Raw genomic sequence first — 16014 nt, 5'->3', positions numbered from 1 at the left:
AGTATTAAAATAATCACAAATTTTAACCCACGCGATCGCTCTCGTATTTATAAGAGGCATTCGGTACGGCTTTCCCGAGAGACACCCTGTAAATGGCGTGTAAATTCGTGTCTATTAGCGAATTGTTCGGGCTGGTGCGAGACACGTAACAAGGTGAGAAAACGACAGCGAGGACGATCGATTTGCCTTGTTAATTATCGCATACGAATATGCAATGTACACATATTGGCTGTACGTTTGTATACACGGGGGGGAGATCCTCGTAAGCAACGTGCGAGCATAGTTCATATATTTGTATAGGACAGAGTCGCGCGACATTAATTATCCGATCCCGGCGACCGAGTAATTTGCCCATCTGCCCATCCTTCTCTTCACCCCTTTGCCCTCGCCCCTTTTGTTTTCACTTCTCTCTCTCTATCTATCTATCTATCTATCTATCTCTATCTCGCTCTCTGCCTCTAGGCGCAATCTGATCCAACGATAACCAGTAAGTACAATACAATACACGGGGACCTTCGGGAACAATATACACGCGATACAAAAGAACCGGTGGTTAACTGTGTACAATTTGCTGCACAAGAGCGTCGTTTACGTATCTCGCGAGAGAGATTATTATTTCGGAAGAAAAGAACCGCACACGGTGTACGCATGTACACTGAAAATTATAATAAGCTTGACACATACTATTATGCATTTTGTCAAGCTTCTAATCTTTATCGTTGTGGAGGATGGTCTCTTTTAAACGTGGAATTTCGCACAACTTTGATCAATCGATTTCCAAAAATTTGCAACGACTTAATTAAAGATTTATAAAGACGCACGCATCTTAATCGTTATCGGAGCAATAAAGATGAGAAGGTAGACGTATTTTTGAAATGGCGTCCTTTCTCGAAATGATAATGCTTCTTCTCGACAAACGCTCTTGCGCAACGAATTAAAGCTCCGGCGAAAGAATGCAAGGTTTTAAGTTTATTCGTTCCGAGTTCCTTTTCATTAATTATACGTTCAAAACATAGTAATTAAAGAGAGCGCTTGATGCAAATAATAAAATACCTCGTTATTTGTTTTCGAAGGCAAGCTTTTCAGTGTTAAGTCGCTCAAGTTTTCGCCACTTCTTGTTACTCCCTTACTTTGCTCTCCCGCATTTGCTTCAACTTTACTTTGGTGTTTGCGCCCGTCAAGATTTATTTCGCGCATATACCTTCTCTCAAAAAGCAAGAGAGAGAAATAGAGAAAGTACTGACAGAAAGTTGATGGAGGAATTGTAGAGAGAAACCGTGTACAGCTGTCGAGCAGAAACGAATGCGCAATGACGTAAAAATTCACATTTCGCAAAGTGACACACGACAAGGCTCCGTTCCCTTAGATCACCCCTTTCTTTCTCGCGAAATAATTCCAGTCCGACAAAATATTGTAATATTAACCGCCGCACAACGATAAATTGCAACTCACGCGTGAATTATCGGTCCACTTATTACATATATTGAAAGAGCCGTGTGTGCACATGCATTTACGGTGCCAATTAATTGCAATCGCACAACAGCGGGCGCGCGCTATTCGCGTATATTTGCCAGCCATATGTTAACGATCAAACGTCAAATTGATTTTCCGCGATGTGATTGGCGATATTGTCGAGATCGAAATTCGCACGCGTGCGCGATGGGATATTTTTCGACGAGTGCGTGGTTAATTAACTGTGTCGATTAATTAGATAGCTATATATATATATTCCTGAGATATATATATATATCGTATTGGCCAAAGCATCGAATTTTCCATCCTCATTGGTCCACTTTGTATTTAATTCTCCGCACGTTTGTTCGCCCGTCGAATAATTACAGGGTCATAATCACGGGGTGGATTTAGAATGGACTCTTCGATTTGGTGCCGATTTCAAAATTTGATTGCGAATTTATCCAACGGGGAAAGGAGGAAGGGAGAGAGGGCAATTGAACGACTATCCGCGGACGATGCGTATATACATCATCGAATATTGACAATAGTTTTCGTCGGCGATCGATTCCCTTCAATGAGTATATGATTAAACGTTGGATAAATAAAACGGAATTATTTATTCCCGCGAGTTCATAATCCCCCTCGTCATCACTCTCCAACCTCGACGAGTGAATTTATAACTAGTATTTGTCATTTGTTGTCCTGGACAACCGCGATCTGCCATTGATCGCGCGACAAATAACAATGGGACCGCCATAACATTTTCGATGTCGATGTCGATGTTTGACAAATTGAGCGATGCTCTTTGAAACTGCGGCAACCAGGTATCTACGGGACTAACGAAGCGTGCGTGCATCGTCGATATTATACATAATTCAACGAAGAGAATCCGTTCTTAAAAATTTGCATATTTATCGAAAGATGAGCTAAAGCAAATAATAAACCCCGTCGTGTTTTTTTTCTTTTCACCTTTTTCAAGTATCGTTGCACCGATCGTAATTTTCGCCCCGCGTCGTTTGTGCGTGCGTACGTACGATATTTTTGGTATTATGCAAAACCTGCCTGGCCTTTTTACGATGCAGATATTATCGCGCAACATTTTCCTCGGCCTTGTACTCTCTCTGTTTATATCCGGCGCACCGCATTAATTTGGCAAGCCAGTTTTTAGTGGCGAACCGGGAAATAACAATTTTGCATTCCCACCCTTGCCACAGATGAATTTTGTATAAAATTTCGAAAGCTTGCATACACCTACGCTACTTTGTAGGCAAAGAATTAATTACTTTTTTTTCTCTGATACAATGCGGTAAACAAAAACAGCCGGTGTTAATCCTCGCATGCGCTTTTTTTTTTAGAAAAAAATACACAGGTATCTTCGCAAAAATATTTACCGATCTCGCATTTATTTAATTAACACAATCTATAAAAGAGAATACGTGTACAAATAATCCTTTTATTATTCGATTTCATATAGGAAAAATCTTTAAAAGTATCAAAGAGTGATATTTAAATTCCGATAACCGAATTCGCGTCGCTCCCGAAATACCCGGAGCGGATTGAACGCGACACTATTAGATTCGTTAAAGATTTTGCGTAATCAGCATCCGATTAGGTTGTTGAATCGAGGTAGAGAATCACCGTGTAATTTAAGAAAATTAGTAGACATATCATCCTAACATGACATTCAAAGCGAATATCGAGATTCATCGGGAGCCAGTCGAGCCGTGAAATTTAATAGCGCATGAATCGCCATTCGAGATTCGTGAAATAAATTCATAGAGACGTAAAAGTGCACGCTCCGTGTGTATTTATAGGCAAACGCGTTATTATTGTCAAGCATGCGCTATACATTTTGCCACGGTGCAAAAATTAGAGCGTCGTGACAGGCGGTAACGATATGTCGAGAGCACGCGAATGTCGATTCAAGGCTATCGCATGCGTGAGAGAAGAGAAAAAGAGAGAGAGAGAGCGAGAATATACAATATATTTGATGTTTGGACGATATCGCGTCGTATAACACGTAGAGAAAATCAGTTTGGCGTTTATTGGGGCGTGACAGGCGAGCCCGCGCCATCTTGAATAACATTAAAACGATTTGCGAGCGCATCGCGTTATGACACTTTTTCTCATTAAAGCACGGGCTCATAATTATTTCCGTCAGATCGAGAGCGAGAGAAGCGAATTCATTTCGCGGGACGCGCGAAATGCGATTCCCGGTGGGTTTATCAAGTATCCAAATTGGTAACTTACAACCCTCGCAGAAATAGCTCGACCTTAGCACGCTCCTCGGAGAATAACGTTATCTATCGGTCCGCGATGGCGATAAAATGATTGAAAGGTTAAGCTCTCTCGCGCCGCCCGAATAATACGACTGGAATGAAAATATGACATTTCGATTTGTCACTTTAACGCGACAGGAACGGATAAATTCTCATTTATTGGATCGTCGCACGTGCTTTCGTACAAGATGGCAATTAAGAGGCCTCTTCGTTAGGAGAATAAAGCGTCGCAAAAGCGGCACTTTGCTCTCATGTCGAGTGATTTCGCAACTGGAGCGAGATCAACCGTATCAACCGTAATTGTATTAAGAGTCAGTGCGGCAATCCTCGTTATCGTCGCGACCAGAGCGATTCCAGGACGATCTACTGGGTGGTCCTGGTCTATATCGCGATGGAAAGAGAAAAAAAAAGAGCGCGCGGATTAAGCTCCGGGACTCGAGAGGAGAGAAAAGATCGTCTCGAGGGAGCGATCGAATTATCGGAAATCGTACTTCAAAGGACCAGTCCTTCAATCCAGTCTCTCTCTTCGCTTCATCAGAGAGGAGAGACTAAATTGTCGCGAGCGAAGCGGATGGATCTGGATAGATGGAAGTTTGCAAGGGAGAAATTTATTCCAAAGATATTTCACGTGTTAGTTGCGTGAGTGCATTAATGAAAATAGCCGGGAAAAAGAGAGAGAAGCAACGATAAGGAGCATCGCGAATAGCGATGTTTCTGGGTCGGAGCAATAAATATATAAAAATATGTTGCAAAAAAGTTGATATTTTCTTCTTAAATCTTTCTTCTTCGTAAACGTACATTCTAATATGCGACATACGCTGCACATTTTGCAAGAGCGAAAAAGGAAAAACTTGTAGAAAAAGTTATTAAAAGCTATTACGCGATTTTTCGTTTTGCTCGAGCTCTCGGAAACATCCTAGTCTTTTGTCGATGCACGTTGCAGAACGGAATGGTTTTTTTACAGGTAAATAGTTTTGCACACACCCATCTTCCTTCCGATATTTCCGATGGCCCGACCTTTGTTCAATTGGAATGTTAATTGTAACGGTTGATCAAAGAATAAATGTCGGATAATTTCATAATACGCTCGAGCTGATCGAAGAGCGATAAGTATAGCGGTTCTCGACGACATCCCTTTATATACATCGCGAATAAAAGAAAAAAATATATCGTAGAAATATCGTGCCGAGATGGGGGAAGAGAGAGAGAGAGAGAGAGAGAGAGAGAGAGAGAGAGAGAGAGAGAGAGAAGGAGCGAGGTATACATCGATACGTAACAGGTTTCGTATTCGCTTAACGAGTAATTTCTCTCATCAATGTTTCATTGTTTAGTTAATTTACCGGAACAATTATAAAGTCGCGAGAGATTTCATCCGGAACGTTTCTTTCACCGATAGAACCGCCGCCGTGGACGGAACAAAGTCAGAATGCGAGGTCGCGCGGCGGACCCGATCGAGCCTCTTTCTACTCGCCGACGACGGGGTGGGATCCCCGCGCGAAGCGCGACGGGAGAGACGACCGCGATCGAGAGCGGGGATGGAGGAGGGATAAACGGAGCGCCCCTTGGCGGCGGACGAGGGAAAAGGGTAGCCAGGATAAAGGGAGGGGAGGAGAGGGTAAAACGAGGGTGTAGTCGGTGCGCGAGGAGGGTGGTTGGAAGAAGCGCGGTAGGATATAGTCGGGCGGAATAACGCGGAGGAGGGGTTGTCGGTGGTCGCAAAGGGGGTTGGCGGCGAGGGAGGGGGTAGCCGCGAGTTCGGTGAGCCCGCAGTTCTCAGGGTGGCTCGTCAGTTCGGCGGACGACCGTGCGAGAGCGCCGTCGTGGCGGCGTGATCGATCCCTATCGCTCTCTCCGCGACGGCATTCGCGCGCTCGCACACCCGATAAGCGGTACGTGGAGGCCGCCGCGGCGTGGAAACTCCTCCAGGAGAGAGAGAGAGAGAGAAGGAGAGCAGGCTGCGGTGCGCGCGAAGGGCGTCACGGATCGCTGTCGTGGCGATGACGTCGCGCTGCCGACAGAAGCGGCGGTCGCCGCGACGTCGCCAGCAAGCGAGTAGTAGAAGCGCGCTATAGGCGCGACGAGACGCCGAGCGGCCTTCCTTTGGACGGCGCGTGGACGCGGCGACGGCGGGGAAACCCCTATCGACCCTATCCGCGGCGGCTGGTTAACCTTGCGGCCCGTCTCTAGACGTCCCGTCTACGCGGCTACGCGCTCTGCTGGATCTCTCCTTCGTCGTCGAGGATTAGATTCGTGCGTTTAGCCGTCGCGTACGCGCGGCCGTTTGTCTCTCTCTCTCCCGCCTCCTTCCTCCGAAGGACCTTGATCCACGTTGACGCGTCCAACCCGGTCAATCACCCGTGCTTTGGCACGCGCGACCCGTCGAGCTTGTGCCCGTCAGCTGGCCAACGGTCGACGTCGGCGGTCGGTGGTGTCGCGGTCGAATCCGTCGAGTGCCGGTCGTGCCTGGTGGAGAGCCTCGACAACCGCGCGCGTCCTCGCGGGACGAGTGAAGTCGAGTGTCGGGTCTGCTGCGGTTCGGCCTCGCGGCAGGTGTGCGCGCGGCAGGTGTAGACGACGACGGAAATGCCCGCGCGCTCGCCGAGACGGCATCGGTCGCGTTAATTACGCTCGCGAGGGAAGTCGCGGACTCCTTCTTTCCCCTCGAGTCGGGTGAGCGCGTGATCTCTTTCTCTCTCTCTCTCTCTCTCTCTCTCTCTCTCTCTCTCTCTCTCTCTCTCTCCGGCACGCCGATTCTAGCGGGCGAAGAGGAGTAGGAGGAGGAAGAGGAGGAGCGGGAGGAGGAGGAGGCAGAAGATTACATTCCGCGCTGGGTCCCGCGAGGATCTCGAGGAGGCGCGTGACGATTGGTCGGCGCGGTCGGCACGGATCGTAATTAATTTCCCCGCTGCTCGGGGAATTACTGCTGGCCGGTCGCCGATATTAGGCGGCCGAAGGTCGACACCAGAGAGAGAGATAGAGAGAGGGATGGCGTGATATACCACGGGGGGTGGCATATACGCGGCGAACAATCTTTTCCCCTCGTGCCACGCGCGCTCGGCGACGCTATCGTAATCAGTTAATTTCCGGGCTCCAAGCGGCTTCGTCGGGTCCGAATCGGCGATATCGGGGGGATGCGGCGCGCGAGATACGCCGCGTATGACGATTCGACGGCCGCAGGTGTGAGGGATAATCGCCTCCCCGAGCGCTATCCGCGAGATCAATTCCTCGCTCGCTGGGGGACCGCCGGGGCATTTCGTGCCTCCATGGGCTATTACGGGATCCGCGCGGCACGCGAGAGCGCAAGAAGAGGAATCAAGAACGATTACGGATCGATACGGTAAGTCTCGCTTTGCGGTAGACTCGTGGACCTTGTCGTTGCGCGCGCGAGAGAGAGAGAGAGAGAGATTGGAATTTCGCTGCAAATTCGATAAGATCGCAAAGATTCGCACGGTCGGAATTAGATATCCGAGAGAGATTTACAGCCGTTACGCTCGTCGTGGAAACTTGGAGACTCGATCTTGATAAATTTGAGGAGCGAAAAAAGCTTCCCAGGTCGAAATTGCATCTCTAGATTTATCACCGTACGCATTGTGCGGCCACGAGGCGCGAATGCGTGGGAATTTGTAGCATTGTACGGGAAACGGGCGCTTCGCGAGAAAATTTGACGCCGCTTCATAATTACGACAATAAACGTGAAATTTGATTTCGCGCACACATATACGTATCCGGAAGAGTAAAAGGATTAAAGCCGTAATTCAGTTTTGCGGTCGTTGACACTCGCACGCGTGCGGGCGCAAAGCCTCAATATTTACTTTAATTGTATTACAATTAATGAAATTTCGCATTATCGCGCCACTGCCGTCCTCGCCCCCGCGATATAATACGATACTCGATTAATTTCCGTAACGCAATTAATGCAAATGCAGAAGCTTCGCCTAGGCCGCGATTGCGAGCGCGGACGTATCTTTGTCGGGATGTTTTATTAAATTTCACAGCGAGTCGGCCGGCGAGCCTCGCCGGCCGATGATCGATAGGTAACGCGTGCTCTACCGGCGAGAAATGAAAAATAAATGTCACCTCTTTAGACGAATGTCCTCGCGATCAGACGCGAGGAACGCGCGACGCGTAGGGAAAGCGAGATTCCGTTTTTCGCTAGAGTTAATTAGAGAGGAACGCGCGCGTACACGCTTTCAATTCTATCTGTTTAATCTATCTAATTACTTCATGACGAAACGTAATGAAATTATGAATGGATTAGGTAGCGGGACGTTCCACGTCGCTTTAATTAAGTCGCGTGACGCGTACAAGTCCCGTACACCTGCTTTGCTTTCGTCGAAGAAGGGGCAGGAGGGGAGGGGGGGGAGAGGGACTTCGATCCGTTATCGATGCGAGGGAAAGGAGGGAAATTGACGAGAAAAACCGAATCGCGCTTTTATACTCGTTTACGTTATTTTTAAACGCGACGCGATATCTGCGCGGATGGATTTTTAATATTCGCAGATTATCTTAATCTCCGCTCTTTCCCTTTTTTTTTTTCCTTCCTTTCTTCAATCTTCCCGACGTTGAGTTTATCTCGCGCGACAAGAAAGCCTCAATCAAGATTTCACGGTTACGGAAATTCTGCTGACTTTCATGAAGGCGTTATCTTGTGTATAATACTGGAGGAGAGAGGTCGAAGAGCGAACAATCGCGGCTTCGACGCGCCAAGTAGTTTGATACCGTTCGACAAGTGTATTACGCTCGCGATAAGTCGCAGAAATCGAGATTGCCCTGAAGCTGTTCTCCCGTTCAAGAGAAAGAGAGAGAGAGAGAGAGGAAGAGCGAAAGAGAAAGAGAGAGAGAGAGAAACGTACATGAATGCCCATTGTCCGCGATATCTATCTTACAAACGATCACGTCGACGAGGATCATTCAATGCTGCCCCGACACTTAAACCCTACTCGATCATGGACGTACTTTCTCTCTATTTGCGATGGGCAAACGTATAGCTTTAAAAATTATGGCTTTTTTTATCGCTCCTACTTTTCTCTCCCCCTCGGCTCATCTATATTCCACCTGCTCAATGTGGATTCCGCGCCTTGTTCGATCGGGGCTAATAAATAATTTATTCTCGGCGGCTGAATCCTAGTAAAAAAAAAAAAGCGGAGAAATTTGGAGAAATTTACGAAGCGCGAGAGATAGGACCAAGGACGTCTCGTATACCTGGCGACGGTATCATCCGTCGAAAAATTCCCGGGGAGATTCCCGGCGGTTTTACGTGTCGCGCGCACAGAGGCTATTCGCGAAGAATAGAAATTGTTCTTCCTATAAATAGAGGCTCGGGGAGAGACAGCCGAGGGGTTAAAGCGAGCGACGCTAAGCTAAACGTTGACGCGCATGACTGGCCGGCACTGATGTGAGTAGAGAGAGAGCGTCGCCGGCGCACACTTGGTCAATTTTTTACAGTCCTCGGACCGTGTCCCCGAATTTGTTTTTGGGATCGATAGAAGGGAGAGAGGGAGAGAGAGAGAGAGAGAGAGAAAGAGAGAGAGAGAGAAGGAGAGAGCGTCCCCCGGCGAGGGGAGGAGGAGTTGTAGGGAGCAGGGTTGGAGGAGGAGAGGAAGGGTTATCTCGGGTAGATTCTTCCAGACCTACTTCCGGATATAAAGGGTGAGAGGGAGAGACGCGCGTCGCGTCTCGTCTCTCCTCTCGCGAAGAAAACAAGTATCCCCGAGAAAGGCGATGGCCGAGGCGCGATCGCGTGAAAAATTGACAAACTGCGCCGTGACCACTGTCCGCCACCATTTTTCAACCTGTCCCCTTCTCGTCTCCCCCCCTCCCCCCCGGCATCCCGTCTTCTTCTCCCCAATCCGCCCGACGATTCAACAATTAGCTAGTTTTATTTTTGACAGTTTCCCATTCGATATTGATTCGTCGCCAAACGAATAGTGCGGTCGCGCCGGCCGGTCCAAACGAGATTAATTATTTAAGGACAATCGGTTCTCGGAGGCAATTTATACCTTCCGTACGGCCGAGAAGCATGCGATATGCATGCCGTGTACAAAATGTAGCGTATGGAGATCGCCGGTACACGCACACGTACCCTTCTTGCGTTGCGATCGGGGCGTTCGGTTTGCGCGAAAAATTTGTCAAATTTACCAGAGAATATACAAATTATATTCTCGGATTCGCGAAATTAAGAATGCTTTGTACGTACAATTCCAGGAAAAAGTAGCAGAAAATCAATATTGACGAATATATCCATTTTTGGTGTATTTTGAGTATGAAAAATTGCGTGGAAGAGATGTATTTTTTAATATTTATTGCGTTTTTATTATTTAAATATCCCGAATTTTGTTAATCGAAATTATTAACTTTTGGCAGAGAATTTCGCCTTGTATCAGATACATGGCTAATTTCATTGAATTATTTAATATTTTTTTAACCTTTTTAATTGAATTATTTAATATCTTTTTAACCTTTTTAATTAAATTATTTAATATATTTTGAAAAGTTAGTACTTGTATAATATTATGTGACCAAATATTTCCTCTGTATCTAAACTTTTGCAAATTTTAAACAAATTCTGAATATTATTTCCATGTGTTTTTGTCATTTGAATCGACGTAGTTATACGTTTTTCATAAGAACACATGTTAATTCGGTACAAATTAAAATCCTTACAACTTGTGAACGCTTTAGTGAATCAATTTAAAAGTTGTACCGAAGATTCTAAACATATGCAAGGACATTCTGTACAATTTTTTACATTCTCAATATTTTAAAAATAGGTACGAAACATCCTTAAAAAATCGTGTTTCGCTTATTCGAGGGAGAGAAATAAAAGGAGGAAAATGTGTGTCTTTAAATTCATTTCGAATACATGAATATCCTCTTCCCTTTTACTCGCGAATACGAGAAACGCGCGCGGTTAAAATTTCGACGTTTTATAGAGTCGGATTTCGTGCGCGCGCGAAAATTCTTTTGCTCGTTTTTTTATCGTTTTTTTTAAAGCGATATCGCAACGGTAGAGTCGCGTTTTATCGAAACGTCATCGTATTCGAAATTTTCGTTTCGAATATAATACTCGCGCCCCCGCGCGGGGCGCGGACCCGGGCCCTCCCCCGCCTCCCTCCCCCTTCCCGAGTATCTAAACTCGCTCGCGTTCGATATCGCGATGGCGGTAATAAACACTGTCGAATCAAATTGGGAAAATGATATTCCTCTATCCACCCCGGCGAGCTCTCTCGCATCATCGGGGGTTGGAAAAGATGTCTAAAAATGTTTACGCGCGCCCTAAAGATCCCGGCAGCATTAGACAGAGGCACCTTCGCCGAGGGTCATACCCTCGGTTGAAGTGACTGTGCGCGCGCTGGAGAGGATCCCCCGGAGGATCGAGCTAACAAATTCCCCTCCCTCGTTCCACGAATGAAAATGGTTTGAATTGCCATGCGAGGAGAAGGAAGAAAGAGGAATTACTCGGTCGGAACGAGAAGTAATCGTTGTCGGCGCGGAGATAAAAATAGCCTCCTCGCCGAGAGGAACGGCACGCTTTTCTGAAAAAATAGAGGGGAAAAAAAAAAGTCGAGACACAAACGAGGGGGATGCGCGTTGTATTAAGGCGAGGAAATCTCGCGGAGGAAGAAATTGTCGGTCTCCGGTTTTTTTTTTTTTTTTTTTTTATTATTATTATACAGCGAAAAAGAAACGCCCTGAGGGTTTGCGTTGTTCGAACGGGACAGCGCCCTTTATCGTCTCGGGGCAATCCCGAAGGCTCTCTTTCCGGTATTTCGCGACCGGAAATTGAACATGACCGTTTGCGACTATGTAATAATTGGCTTCGTACCGGACCACTTAAACAGCAATTGTAGGTCATCTCGGCGAGGTACTTGGCACGACACAATACCGCTTCCTCCCTCCCCCCTTCTCACTCTCTCTCTCTCTATCTATCTATCTATCTATCTATCTCTATCTCTATCTCTCGCTCTCTCTTTCCGCATAGAATGTCGCTGAAGCCACCGGTTTCGAGATTGTTGACAATGAGACTGGAAAGTGGCTCTCTCAAACGAATCTATTGAGCGTTAAATGCCGCCGAATAACGATTTGCTCGTGAAACGGGAATCGCGCGATGGCCCGAGCGATACGCGATTAAAAATGTATCGACGTTACATTTAACCTTTAGAGGAAGAGAGAGATCCCCACGGGAGATTTTGTAATATCCCGTTCTCACGCCATCCTATTCCCCTGATTCGGCATACATTTTATCCTGCGAATCAACAGATTTAATCCAACTCTGAAATAACTTAATGAATAACGTAATGAATTCTCGAGAAAATTCTTACGGTATAATTCGCGTAATTGCATAATTATCCTAATAAGTCTTCTCCGAAGAGTCCTGAGGCAACGAACCGAGGACGAACAGGATGTTGAATTATTTCGGGGCCACTTCCGTCTCGTTAATACCAACGAGGTCGGTGATGTTTGAATGGACCGGACGAGCAACTTACTTTCAGTTCTGTATTAATATCGCGCTCGACGAACAGAACCTTCTCGGAATTCTGATTAGATCCTCGTCCGGAAAGTTTAAATTTCATTGCGCATCATTGCAGAAACTCCGGACGAATACTGCTCTAGGCGAGGAACGCTTTAATAAACGTCGCCGTTCTACGTCCCGTTCGAACGATCGACGTTTCTAAAAGGTAGCAAGTCAACTGGGAATGCATCGATCGTCATTTCAAGTACTGCACGAGGTCGTTCTAGCCATCGTTCTTGACGCAATGGCCAATCGCGATCGAAGCGCGATTCAAATTTCATACTTCTAATCTCGCGGAAAGTCTGATTGCCTTGAAACGATTCCCTCTTTTTATTCGATTTATCGTCAAGGGATTTAACAGAGTCTTGATTTTTATTAAGTCTGGGGAAACGATGAGAAATGGACCAGGAAAAATTGCGCGAATGAAAAATAAAAATTAGAATTAATCGCAAATAAAAATTAGGAGATAATACAACTCTTTCTCTCTCTCTCTCTCTCTCTCTCTCTCTCTCTCTCTCTCTCTCTCTTTTTATCTGTTTGACTGTTTATCTGTCTAGTTTTAGTAGGGTTAAAATTATTGTCGGGTGTGCAACTTTGAAATCTCGCTGAATGAAACGCTTGTTCCGTTAACGTTACCATGCGACCCACCTAACTTATCAGATTCAACATAGTTTTGAAGAAAGTTTTGTACGTATACACTCTTTCGCGGTTCTCCTTGCAACGCATACATTCTTACGGAAGTTTTTCGTCCAAATTTAACGAACGAACGCAAAGTCTCTCGCGAATGTTTATCAAGTGCACGGGAAGTTTGTCCGGGATAACAAAAGTCGGCAACTGGAGAAAAAAAAAAAAAGAAGAAAGAAGAACGCCGAGAAATTATCTCCGAGGAAAACTTGGGGATATCTGGCTTCCCAAAGTTGAGCAGTCATGTTGAAAATAAAAAAGGCATATCCGCGTGTAAATTTAGTAGAGCGAATCGCCTCCGCAGCCGTTGACTCTCTTTCCGCTACTTTTCTACCACCCTTCCTCCCCCTCTTGTTCCTTCTTTTTTTCCGGCGCCGATCCCCATAAAAAAGTTTCCAACCTCCGCCGTTTCCGCCATTTCCGCCATTCTTCTCAATTATTAACAACAGCGAAATTTCTCTGCTTACCGAGCATAATTTACCTTGTAGTTGCATCGCGTTGGCAGATCCGTTTCACACATTCCCCAAATTCCACGTTTAATCTCTCCCCTTTCTCTCTCTCTCTCTTCTCTCTCTCTTCTCTCTCTCTCTCTCTCTCTTCTCTCTCTCTCTCTCTCTCTCTCTCTCTCTCTCTCTCTCTCTCTCTCGCAACCGTATCAATTTTGAATCTATGTCCATTATGGATAGATTCCTAGGCCATTAACATCCCTACAATCTTACCCGATTTGAACAACGCCATCAATCCTCTTTGCCCTAAACCGCCCCTTTCAATCTCCATTTTGCCCATCATCCCTCGCGCGATCTGGTAATCTTGTAAGATGATCATGCGACATGCCGTTGAATCCAAGTAAAATAATTGCGCGACATTATTAATTAACTCACGGGACAGCTTCATGTTTTCGCTGTCCATAACTGAAATATACAGGGTGTCCCATTTTAAATCAACGCTCAAATATCTTCGAAACGGTGCATTAAATAAAAAAATGTCTCAAACAAAAGTTGTATAGCTTGAAGGGGGCTATTATAAGGCTTGAATCATTTCTTAATTTTACATAAACCGTAAAATATCTTGTAAAATATTTATTTTTCGATTATCTTACCTTAATACTTTTATGTACAAAAATAATGAGAGGAATCAATTGGTATAAAGAAAACACATAGTTATTTTTAAGAAAAAATATGTAATTGTTAATTGCAAATTACATATTTTTTTTTCGAAACAACTATGTGTTTTCTTTACACCAATTGATTCCTCTCATTATTTGAGCGTATTATTTAGAATGGGACACCCTGTATATTTTATCCCAACGTAAGAGATCCTTTCTCTCCGCGGAAAGAGCGACGGTAATTTTTTATCGAAAGGAGAAACGACACATTTTTCGCTTCTCGCGCTCGTCGCTGGCGCAAACGTAAATAGATTTATTTGATTTCGTCTCCCCGTGGGTCGGAAGTGTTCTCTCTCGTTTCGAAGAGACACTCTAGAGGAAGAGACTCTAAAGGAAAGGGGAAAAAAAGTGAGAACCCACGCGCGACGACGTGTCATCGCCAAACATCCGACGAACGTCATCAGCTGCGAGCGCTAAATTTGCGCCTGAGGATATGTTATTCTTGAAGGATCAAGCACCGCAATGATGGCGGAAAAGTGGGCCAGGTCGGAGCCGATAACTTAATGACGACAATGTAAAGCGCTCGCATCCCTTTGCCCGGCTCGATAGGCGCTTCGGATTAAACTTTAGATAGAATCTCGAACTTTATTTATTTTACTTTGATAACGTGAGGATGGGATATCGCGTCCTTAAACACTTCGCCCTCTCTCGAACGAGGATGACGCCAAACGAGATAAAGCTTTAATTTCGGATATGACGTTATGGCCCGACCGTTAATGGGTCGACACGTATCGTAACAACGAGAATAACTCGAGCGACTTATCTCGGAAGAGGATCATCGGGGCGATTTTAAGGATGTCACGTATTTTCAAAATATTGAGAATTTAATGAAAATTGTACAGAATGTCCTTACATATGTTTAGAATCTTTAGTACAATTTTTAAATCGATTCACTAAAGCGTTCACAAGTTATAAGGATTTTAATTTGCACCGAATTAACATGTGTTTTTATGGAAAACGTATAACCACGTCGATTCAAATGACAAAAACACATGGAAATAATATTCAGAATTTGTTTAAAATTTGCAAAAGTTTAGATACAGAGGAAATATTTGGTCACATAATATTATACAAGTACTAACTTGTTAAAAAGATATTAAATATGATTCAATAAAGTTATCCATGTATCTGTCACAAGGCGAAATTCTCTGCCAAAAGTTAATCATTTCGATTAAGGATGTTTTGTAGCTATTTTCAAAATATTGAGAATTTAGTGAAAATTGTACAGAATGTCCTTACATATGTTTAGAATCTTCAGTACAATTTTTAAATCGATTCACTAAAGCGTTCACAAGTTGTAAGGATTTTAATTTGCACCGAATTAACATGTGTTTTTATGGAAAACGTATAACCACGTCGATTCAAATGACAAAAACACATGGAAATAATATTCAGAATTTGTTTAAAATTTGCAAAAGTGTAGTTTAGATACAGAGGAAATATTTGGTCAAATAATATTATACAAGTACTAACTTGTTAAAAAGATATTAAATATGATCCAATGAAGTTATCCATGTATCTGTCACAAGGCGAAATTCTCTGCCAAAAGTTTATCATTTCGATTAACAAAATTCGGAATATTTCATTAAAAATGCAATAAATATTCAAAAATACATCTCTGCACTGTAGCTAAAATCAAATTCTAATATTTCACGCCATTTCTCATATTCAAAATACATCAAAAATGGATATATTCGTCAATATTGATTTTCAACTACTTTTTGTTGGAATTGTACATACAAAGCATCCTTAAGCGAGTAATCGCGATAAATTTGCATCGCATTCGCATTTGTCTTTTTTTTTTTCGAGCGAGTGGGAAGAATCATCAGGAAGAAACGAAAGGGTGTCGAAAATAAAATGAAAGTCGACGATTATACTTTGCGGGTGAGAGATTTGCCAAGAGTCCAATTTCTCATTAA

The sequence above is a fragment of the Camponotus floridanus genome, unplaced genomic scaffold, assembly GCF_003227725.1.
Source record: "Camponotus floridanus strain SB8 unplaced genomic scaffold, Cflo_v7.5 scaffold7, whole genome shotgun sequence".
Lineage (NCBI taxonomy): Eukaryota > Metazoa > Arthropoda > Insecta > Hymenoptera > Formicidae > Camponotus > Camponotus floridanus.
This window is presented reverse-complemented; position numbering follows the sequence as displayed.